Source organism: Petaurus breviceps, unplaced genomic scaffold (assembly GCF_028583685.1).
Source record: "Petaurus breviceps papuanus isolate PSGF00001 unplaced genomic scaffold, PetGlider_PUasm1.0 90879, whole genome shotgun sequence".
NCBI lineage: Eukaryota > Metazoa > Chordata > Mammalia > Diprotodontia > Petauridae > Petaurus > Petaurus breviceps.
Window position 1 is genome coordinate 6,240,946 of NW_027187368.1, and position 10,918 is coordinate 6,251,863.

General features: G+C 42.2%; 2 pseudogenes; one reads left to right on the top strand and one right to left on the bottom strand.

The window, feature by feature from the left end:
- The first annotated feature begins 2,788 nt into the window (after positions 1 to 2,788).
- On the top strand, positions 2,789 to 3,796 carry LOC138150493 (protein YIF1B pseudogene; annotated as a pseudogene).
- Positions 3,797 to 4,719: 923 nt separating this feature from the next.
- LOC138150513 (nucleoside diphosphate kinase B pseudogene) lies at positions 4,720 to 5,173 on the bottom strand (annotated as a pseudogene).
- Between the last annotated feature and the right edge of the window lie 5,745 nt (positions 5,174 to 10,918).

Genomic DNA, 10,918 nt, shown 5'->3' on the forward strand with positions numbered 1-10,918 from the left:
AAAAGAGAAGAAGAAGAAGAAGAAAAGAGCTAGGAGGAAAATTGAGGGGAAAAATGTCAGGAAGTAGCTATAGTTCCTGAGGGATCATCTAGACCAGAGTTTCTTAATCTGGAGTTGATGAGCTAATTAAAAAAAAAACTATTTTGATGACTATTTCAATGTGATTGGTTTCCTTTGTTACACTATGTATTCTATTTTAGACATTTAAAACACTATTCTAAGAAGAGCTCCTTAGGGTTTACCAGACTACCAAAGAGGGTGTATGATACATTCAGGAAAAAAAATACTGAGCTTCCCTGATCTAGACTGACCCCCTCATTTTATAGATGAGGAAAACTGAAGCCCAGAGATGAAGTGCTTTGCCCAAAGATACAGAAGTGGTAGAACTTGACTTAGAGCCCAGTTCATCCCACTCCCATACTATTTATTTTTTATATAATAGCTTATATTTTATCCCAATTTCATGGTAAAACCATTTTTAACATTTTCCCCCAAATTTTGAGTTCCAAATTCTTTTCCTACCTACTTGTTACCCCTTCTCATATTTTATAGAGTATACATGTGTAGTCATGCAAAATATGTTTCCCTATTAGTCACACTGTAAAAGGAATCATAGAGACAAACACAAAAAAAGTGAAAAACGTGAAAAAAATAAAGTTAAAAATAGTATACTTCTATCTGCATTTGAACTCTATCAGTTCTTTCTCTGGTGGTAGCCTATATTCTTTAAATGTCATTGTAGCATATTTATTAAGCTTCTACTATGTGTCCAATGCTATGTGAGGTGCTGTAGGGAATACATAAGAAGTTTAAGATATTGTCTTCCCTGAAGTGACTTGGTCTAATCTGAGACACAAGATAATATATTAAACAAACTCTAAAACAAGAATAGATAGATGAAAATTAGGATAGAGATTGTGTGATTAAAAACAACACCAGGAACATGGGTCTATGAAAAACATTTGTGGTGGTCAGAAATCAAAAGATTTCAGTTCCTGTCCTGGATTTAATCTTAATTCACCATGTGACCTTGGGCATATCACTTACTATGGTTCTCAGGGTCACTGGCCAAAAGAGAAATAGTTACTATTTACTGAAGGTCTTCCTCTCCCAGTTTTTTTTTTTTTTAATTAACGGGACCATAGACCTTAGGTTAAAAGGACCAGCATCTCCTATTGCATCCTGGGCCATCCCCAGTCATCCTGATGAATATCTGGCCACTGGTCCCAGATGACTCTGGAGAAGAAAGTGAAGCTGGTGACCTTGCACAGCCCTCACTCCTTTACTCAACGTCAACTGCAAGTCACCTCATCATCTCCCTGATGTCATAGTCCTCTTTGAGAACAAAGGACAAACAAAACAACACACAACAACCTACTCTGCTTCGATTTTTGTTTGTTTTATTTTGTTAATATTTTCTTCTGTAAAATAAAGGAGTGTACGTAAGGAGGATTTTGTTATCCTTCTTAGAGTTAGTTTCTCAGGATCCATGGCCGTGGGAATGTCTAATTTCCAGGTGTTTGGTAATAACTCCCAGAATAGCCCCAAGGATTCTAGATAGTAGTTCCCAGAATCGTAGTGACAGACTGTCCTACTGAGGCTTTCCCATGAGATATGCAGGTGACAGAATTGATATTTACTATGCATGTGCAGAATGATGATATTGCTAAAGTTAACCTGTGAGCTTAATGTTGACAAGATGCCTTCTTTGTCTGTTGCCCTCTAAAGCAAGTGGGCAACTGATCAGTGAGGGGGGAAAAACATGGGGAACTCATGGAGAAAAACCACAAGGAACCCGTAAGGGAATCTGTGTCTGCCTCAACCAGCACTCATTGAGACTTGAGGGGATTTAGGGGAGTGCTCAAGTGTACCTGTCTCAATTGATCCCCCTTCACAACATATGGGTTGTTGCCTTCCCCCACCCGCCCCCTTCTCACTGGCCCCTAAGATGGGTGATTAGGTAATGCTGTAGGAACTGGTTCTCCCAGCAACCATCTGAGAAGACTGGACTAGAATAAAGCTCATTATTAACCCCTCCAAAGCTGTCTGCCTGTCTGATGAGATCAAAATGAAACCTGTTAGAGGCTAGGCACTGAGAACTCCAGGGCTTCCTGTGTGTTATCTATGAAACAACCCAAAGATAGGTTGCTGTAAAAAGGAACTAAGAAGGAAAACATACTTTTGTAGGGGCAGCTAGGTGGAACAGTGGTTAGAGCACTGGTTTTGAAATCAGGAAGACTCATCTTCATAAAGTCAAATCTGGCCTCAGACTCTTACTAGCTGTGTGACCCTGGGCAAGTCACTTAACCCTGCTCAGTTCAGTTTCTTCATCTATAAAATAAGTTGGAGAAGGAAATAGAAAACCCCTTCAGTATCTCTGCCAAGAAAACCCCAAAAGGGATCATGAAGAGTCAGACACAACTAAAACAACTCAACAAGAACAAAAATACTTTCCATAGTGACATCAAAAGTGTATATGTGGCTCAGTGGATAGAAAGAGGAAGACCTGAATTCAAATCTGGCCTCAGTCACTTATTAGATGTGTGCTAGGCAAGTCACTTAACTCCTGTTGGCCTCAGTTTCTTCATCTGTGACATGACAGTGATGATAGCACTAACCTCATAGGGCTGTTGTAAGGGTCGAATGAGATAATAAATGTAATCCACTCATGGCTCTGGCACATAGTAAGGACCACGTAAATGTTAACTATCATCATCATCATCATTACTAGTAGTAGTAGTAGTATATACACATACTACAGATATAATATGAAGATAAATAAAAATATAAACCTTTTTGGCATCCATCGAGGCCAGGCTGGCTCTCCTGGTCCGAGATGCAGCCGGGGCCAGGAGCAGCGGCTGGGGAGCACCCTTCACCATAAGTGGCCCATGAAGAGGAGGATGCCATGGGCGACCCCAGGTTGGTGAACCCCCCCCCCCCCCAGCTCTTCCTTGACACCACCTCAGCCCCGACACCCAGGAGCTGTCCAGTACAGCGACCAGGGGACCTGGGCTACTCTTCCCCTTCAAGGGCGGCCTTTCTCTCTGACCCTGTGTCCAACATGGAGGTAGCTTATGGGAGCATCCTGGCTGCCCACGAAACGGAGCTGGTGGACAGGAATATTGACCACTTCATTCCTGTCACAAAGCTTAAGTATTACTTTGCTTTGGACACTGTGTACCTGGGCAAGAAACTGGGGCCCTTGGTGTTTTGCTACCTGTACCAGGATTGGGAGGTACAATACCAGCAGGACATGCCAAGTGGCCCCAAGGTTGGACATCAATGCCCAAGATTGCTACATTCCCGCTATAGCCTTTACATACATCCTGGTCTCTGGCCTAGCACTGAGGACGCAGGACAAGTTCTCCCTGGACCCCCTGGGTCTGAAGGCTAGCTTGGCCCTGGCCTGGCTCATGGTAGAGGTCCTGGTCATCTTGCTGAGCCTCTACCTGGTCACTGTCAACACAGACCTCACCACCATTGATCTGCTGGCCTTCTCAGGGCACAAGTATGTAGGGTGATTGGCAGGGTCGTGACTGGCCTGCCCTTCCGGAGGACTGGCTATTACCTGGTGTTCAGCTGCTGTTGTGTGGCCATTTTTGTCTTCATAATCTGGACCCTTCGCCTGAAAATCTTATTGGAAATGGCAGCTGAAGGCATTCTGGTGAGAGGGGCATGGAACTAGCTCCTCATGTGCCTGACCATGGCCATCAAGGCCATCTGGCCCCTCTTCATGTCCTGGCTCCTCACCTTTCACCTGCTCAGACCTGGAATGGAGATTGATGAGGACTAGGCCACTCACATCTGCAAATGCAAGAAGCAGGAGTTGGAGCCCCTGGGGGTTTGGGGATCCCTCGCTCTGAACTGAGCTGCCGGGCCCCTGCTTTCCCTCTCCCCACAAAGCCCCTGGCCCTCCTCCACAAAGATTCATCTCCTCCTTGCCTGTTCTGTTTAAGCCAACTTCCCAAACCCCCTGTCCTAGGAAAAAGCCCATCCCCTTTCCCCATCTCCTCTTCCTCCTCCCCCAATCCCCATCCTCTAAGGTGCTAAGAGATCTCTAACTGCACAGCATGCTCCAAGCTGGGGCTACAACCCATGGCTATCTGTTACAGGGAGAAATAAACTCCTTGGAGGTACTGCTGAAAAAAAAAATAAAAATACAGAGAAGGAAGTTAGGTGGTGTGGTGGTATGGTGGTGCAGTGGTTAGAGTGGCAGGCTTGGAGGCAGGAAGAATCATCTTCATGAGTTCAAATCTGACCTCAAACACTTACTACTTGTGTGACCCTGGGTAAGCCCCTTAATCTTGTTTGCCTCAGTTTCCTCTTTGGTAAAAAAAATATTTCCAAGGCTTTATTGAACAGTATTCTTTTAGAAAATGATGGCTCCGAGTGGCAGCTAGGTGGAACACTGAATATAGCACTGGCCTTGGAATCAAGAGGACCTGAATTCAAATCCAACCTCAGACACTTAACACTTACTAACCATGTGACCTTGGGCAAATCACTTAACCTCAATTTCCCTGTCTTGCCCCCTCCAAAAAAGCAAAAAAATAAAAAGGAAAATGATGGTTTAAACTCCTTTCAATCCCATGAAATATTGTATTCAAGGATGGACATACACACACACACACATTCACACTCAGTAATGAAGACACACACATGCATATCACAGCTACTAAAAGGAGTAGGTCTAGTCTATGCCCACTTTTAAAAACCTTATTCATAGGCCCATTCATGAGCGCAAGACTAATAGTTGACCAACTCTTCAGGCTTAAAACCACAGGCAGATCTCAGCATTTTTTACAGAATCACTGCAGTGCATGATGTTCCCGCTGACTTGAATTTGGAAGGGCCCATGAATGATGCCTGACTTGCAAGTAGCTGGGCTGGTTTCCTCCAGCATCACTCTGCCTGTCTTCACCACATTCAAGCCCTCCAAAACCATGGCTACAATAGGCCCCCGGTTCATATATTTCACAAGCCTAGGGGAAAATGGCCTTTCCTTTAGGTCAACACAGTGCTGTTTCATATGTTCCTCTGAGGCACTAAGGAAATTCATGCACAGGAGGCAGAATCCCTTCTGTTCAAAATGTTTGATGATGTTACTGACCAGGACTTAAAGGACACAGTCATTCTTAATGGTAATGAAGGTGTGCTTGGTGTTGGCCATTGCCCAGGGAAGCTCAGGCTGGAGCAGGAGAAACAGGTGGTTGTGATTGCAGCAGAAGTGGTGGCTGGAGCCCAAAGAGTCTGCACTTCACACTAAAGCCAAGAGCAGAGATTCCTCTTTTGTAAAATGACCTAGAGAAGAAAATGGCAAACTATTCTGGTATCTCTGTCTAGAAAACTCCAAATGGGGTCACAGAGTCAGACATGACTAAAAACAGCTAAATAACAAGCAAATACAAAGATATCATCCATTCAAGCATCCATGATCTTCTTTTAAGTGAGTCATTATACATCTAATTGACTTCCCCTTCCTGAACTACTATTTCCTTATTAAAAAAAAAAAAAACACAGACACACACAACAGCAACAACAACAACAGCAAAAAAACCCCAAAAAACCCAAGAAAGCTGGACTGGGTAACTGTGAAGATCCATTTTGTCTCTGACAGTCTGTCTTCTGGTATTCTAGAGTCTGAAGTTCCATCTTGCTTTAGCATTCAATTGTCCACTTTATTTTCTTTCCCTTGACCTCCCCCTGCCATGCATATTAGTCAGCCGAACCCATTTAAAATTTCTTAAAAGTATAGCTATCAATATTATCTTTTTATCAGTTCCTCCAAGTAGATCCTAGGATCATGTATTTTGAGCTGAAAGGAGACTCAGAGGTCATCTAGTTCAACAACCTCATTTTATATACGGGGAAAAATGATGTTCAAAGATGGCAAATGGTTTGTCCAAGGTCATGGAGGTATCATGTTTGGGATTTAAAGCAGAGTAACCTGACTTCAAATCCAACATTCTTTACATTGCACCAAATGGGCTCTGGAACTGACTAGCCCTTTTTCTAAATCACTCAGCCTAGGCTTGTCTTACAAAGGCTTCTGAGAGCCATGTGCATGCTGAGAAACATTTTCATTTTATGCAGGAAACTAATATTAACCTTGTGGTCACCCATTGCAATACTACAAATGTTATTTTTTTCAGTTCTTCAAGGATCTGTGATTTCTTCAATGTGGGTAGTTCTTTCAATACAGATTGCATACTCTCTGTGCATTAAGAAATGATTTCACAATTCTCTAGAAACCAAATTTATCATCTATTGGCATATATTGCAGTGCTACCCTTCCCCTCTTATGGCGACTGTTGTTTTCATAGTGCTGGAAGGTTTACAAATTCTTTCTTCATAAAAACAAAACAAAAAACAAAGTAAAACCAAACCAAACAAACAAACAAAAAAACTCAACCCTGTAAGTTAGGTAGTATGTTATTAGCCCCATTTTACAGATGAGGCAACTGAGTCTCAGTTGGGTTAATTAATTCACATGTGGCCACATGACTATTAATAAGAGATCCATGAATACAACTCCAGCCTTTTGACTATAAGCTTAACACTTTTCAATATGCCATGATGCAGTCCTTACAAATATTTTAACAGTAAAAATGTGTACTGTGCTTTGTGTTTTTAAAAATAGCTTTGACATACATTTGATCCTCACAAGTTTAAGCATTAAATAGGATAAATAGTGCCATTTATTTTAAATTTTTTTTTTCAAATGCTTTATTAACTTCTGATTTACATCATTAATTTCCACCAGATTTTGAGTTACAAATTTTCTCCCCCTTTTTCCCCTACCCACTACCCCAAAATAGCAGTCCCACAGGATATCCCCTCCTCCAATCTGCTCTCTCCCATATTTTCTCCCATACCCCTTTTGACTTTTCCAGTGGATCTCTATGCCCCAGTGCCTGTATATCTTATTTCCAAATTACATGTAAAATAGTATTAATAATAGTATATATATGTATATGAATATTTGATTTTAAAACTTTGAATTCCAGATTCATTCCCTTCCTCCATTGTCACCCACCCATACTGGGAAGATAAGCAGTTCAGTATAGGATGGACATGTGTGGCTAATGCAAAACAATAACAAAGTAGATATATTGTAAAAGACTGACTATATTTCCCTCCCTCCTATCCCACTTCCCACTTGTTCTATTCTCTACTTTGATCCCATCCCTTTTCAAAAGTGAGCGCTTCCAACTTCCCTTCCCCCCAGCCTGCCTGCCCTTCCTTCCATCATCCTCCATCTCATCCCCTTCCTCCCTACTCTCCTGGAGGGTGAGATACCCTATTTAGTGTGTATTTCTTTCCCTCCCCAAGCCAAATTCAATGGGAATTAGGTTGACCCATTCCCTTTTGCCTTCCTATTCTTCCCCTCCATTGTAACCATTTTCCCTTGCCTCTTCTATATGAGATAGTTTACCCCATTCTGTCTCTCCCCATCTCCTCTCATTATATTCCTCTCTCACCTGTAATTTCACCTTTTAAGTATCCTGTTAAATTGGTCTTTTGCCCTCTATCTATGTATACCTGTAAACATATATACACACATTCACATATGTATTCATATGCCCATATACCCTCATATATAGACATATATATTTCTATTCCTTTCAGCTACTGAGAAAAGTTTCATCAGTTACAATTATTGTTTTTTCCATGTAGGAATGTTAATAGTTCAACTTTGATAATTTCCTTATGATCTCTTTTCCCTGTTTACCTTCTCATGCTTCTCTTGCTTCTTGTATCTGAATGTCAAATTTTCTGTTCAACTCTGGTTTTTTCAGCAAGAATGCTTAAAAGTCCTCTGTTCCACTGAATGACCATATTTTCCTCTGAAAAATGACACTCAGTTTTGCTGGGTAAGTGATTCTTGGTTTTAATCCCAGTTCCTTTGACCTGCAGAATATCATATTTCAAGCTTCGATCCTTCAATGTAGAAGCTGCCAGATCCTGGGTTATCCTGATTGTGTTTCCACAATATTCAAATTGTTTCTTCCTGGCTTCTTGTAATACTCTCTCCTTAACCTGTGAATTCTGGAGCCTGGCTATAATATTCTTAGTGGTTTTCTTTTTGGGATCTTTTTCAGGAGGTGATCGGTGGATTCTTTCAACCTCTCTTTTGCCCTCTGGTTCTAAAACATCAGGGCAGTTTTCCTTGAGAACTTCCTGGAGGATGATTTCTAGGTTGTTACTTTGATCATGGCTTTCAGGTAGTCCAATAATATTTAAATTATCTCTGATGGATCTATTTTCCAGGTCAGTGGTTTTTCCCATGAGATATTTCACATTGCCTTCTATTCTTTCATTTGTTTGGATCTGTTTAACAGCATCTTGATTTCTCATAAAGTCATTAGCTTCCATTTGCTCCAGTCTAATTCTGAAGCAATGATTCTCCTCATTGAGCTTTTGAGATTCTTTTTCCATCTGGCAAATTTGGCTTTTTAAGGCATTTGTGTCCTCATTGCCTTTTTGAGCCTCTTTTGCCAGTTGAGTCAGTCTGTTTTTTAAAGTGTTATTTTCCTCAGTCAGACTGTTGACTCTCATTTCATAATTTTCTTGCATTGTTCTCATTTCTCTTCCCAATATTTCCTCCACTTCCCTTATCTGCTTCTTAAGGTCATCTATGGCCTGCAACCAGCTTGTACTTTCTTTTGAAGCTTTTGGTGCAGGAGTTCTGACTTCGCTGTCTTCCTCCTGTTCCATGCTTTGCTCCTTTTTGTCCCCAAAATAGGAGTCTAAGGTTGGAATCTTCTGTCTGCTTTGTTTCTTTTGCCTGGTCATGTCACCCCTCAGTCACTTAATCCCTGGGCTCTTTGCCACAGTAGGACTCTGCCACCATACAGGGGCGCTTTCGTCCCAAACGCTGGGGTTTTCTCAGTTGCCTGAGGTATTAGATGGGTGCCCTCTCTGAAGCCTCCACACACTCTGGCAAGCTGGACATACACAGAACCTCCACCCTAGACTGCAATCCAGATTCAAGCAGGTTAAAGCAAGAGCAATTACCCCTCAGACTGATGCTTGGTCCCTCTACACTCTGCAGGCCAGGAGCTGAAGCTGCCATGTGACGCTGGCTGGCTGTGCCTGTGTCTCAGCCGCTTCTCACCCCAGGGGCAAAAGCCATGCACTCCCACTGGTCTCAAAGTCCAGACTGCACTGACCTCTCACTTTGTCCTTTGCATCTATGTGTTGATAATTCTGGAAATGGCCACAACTGCTGCTGCTCTCTGGTCCCTCTAGCTGGCAGTAGGTCAGGCCCACCCTGGGGCTAAAGCCTCAGAGTGGGGCTGGGCTGGGCTCCCAGAGCACTGTGCTGGCCAATTCCTGCTGGCCTGCTGGGCTGTCCTCAGTGGGGGGTTAGCTTCTTTGTGTCATTTTGTGGGTTCTGCAGCTCCAAAGTTTGTTTAGAGTCCCCTTTTTACATGGATAGGGGAAGGTGGTAGCCAGAGCAGTGGGGAGGTCCTGCTTCTACTTCGCCATCTTGGCTTAGCCCCCCAAATAGTGCCATTTAGCAGATGAAGAAATTGAAGAGGTGAAAGTTGAAGTGTCTTGCTCAGTAGCACTATATAGTTCCTGGATTTGGGTCCCAATTCCAAAACTCATTCACAAAAAGACACTTTGTTAAATAACTTAGCCTTGCTATGCCTCATTTTCTTTATCTATAAAATAGATATAACAATATTTGCACTATCTCCTTCACAAAGCTTTGTGGAAAATACTTGGGGAATCTTAAAGCCTTGTAAAATGTGGCTTGCTATTATTAACTAAAATCAAGTGTCTACAAAAGTGCCACAGCAGAGAGGCTAAGTTAGATCTCTTGACTCTGAATCCCAATCCTTTTCCAAATCCTGCTATCTATTAATCAAGATGAAGGAGGGTTTCTATATCATTTACTGAACCTCAAAGTTAGATTTGATCTTGCCCATAAGTGTCAACGACAATGAGGAATTGGGGAAAGGAAGATAAAGTCCCATGTCATCGAGCCCTGAGCACTTCTCATCCCTCTGCCCGGAACACCTTGAGGAAAAAAAAATGATCAGGACATGTTTCCCCTCATGGTCTATTTTCATTTCCTCCTTTTCGCTCTTGCTGTAGAATCTGAGGAGTGATTTGAAGAGGGTTTCCTATCGCTGAGCTGAATGGCAACCTTCAAAAAGGGCTATATCTTTATCAAAAGACAACATCAAATTAATTTCTCTCTGGTCTTGGGAACTCATGTAAAATTTATGGGCTGTTTTTTAATTTTCTCGAGTACGGCTGGGGGGAGCGGGGGTGTGAGTGGTGGAAGGAGAGAAAGTTTGTATCAGAATTTGCTACACAGACACAAGCCCATGCATGGAGTGACCTTGCTTGCATGCCAAACTTCACATAGAACAATAATGAGAAGGCAGCAGAACTAATCAATTTGGAACAGGGCCCATTCCCTCCATCCCTTGCACAGCCCTGGCCACTTAGAATTCATGCAATGTCCTAGGCATTTCGTACAAGGCTGCCCTTTGAACACAAACACAATGACTTCTCTTACATAACCCAACAGCAATTTAGCAGGTTCACAACCTAAAACAGGAGCTGAATTAGTTCTCATATTAATGTACCTTTTCCTTTTCTTTCTCTTGATCTTTCTCTTCCTCACCTTCTTTTGTGGACACTATGGTAATCTAGCCCAGAAGATATTGCCCTCCCTGCATGTTACAGTATGGTGAGGATATCAGAGGCAAGACCCAATAAGCAAAATGAATACAAGTCATGGTATGTAATATGAGAAACCTGAAAATGTACCTTGGGGGAGGGTGAAGCTGGGAAGGATAAGAGTTGAGAAGGAAAGTCAGACCAAAGGAGAGAAGCTTTGTAAGAAAGCTGGCTTTTACTATGTCACTGAAATCAAAGGTTAGAATTGGAAGGG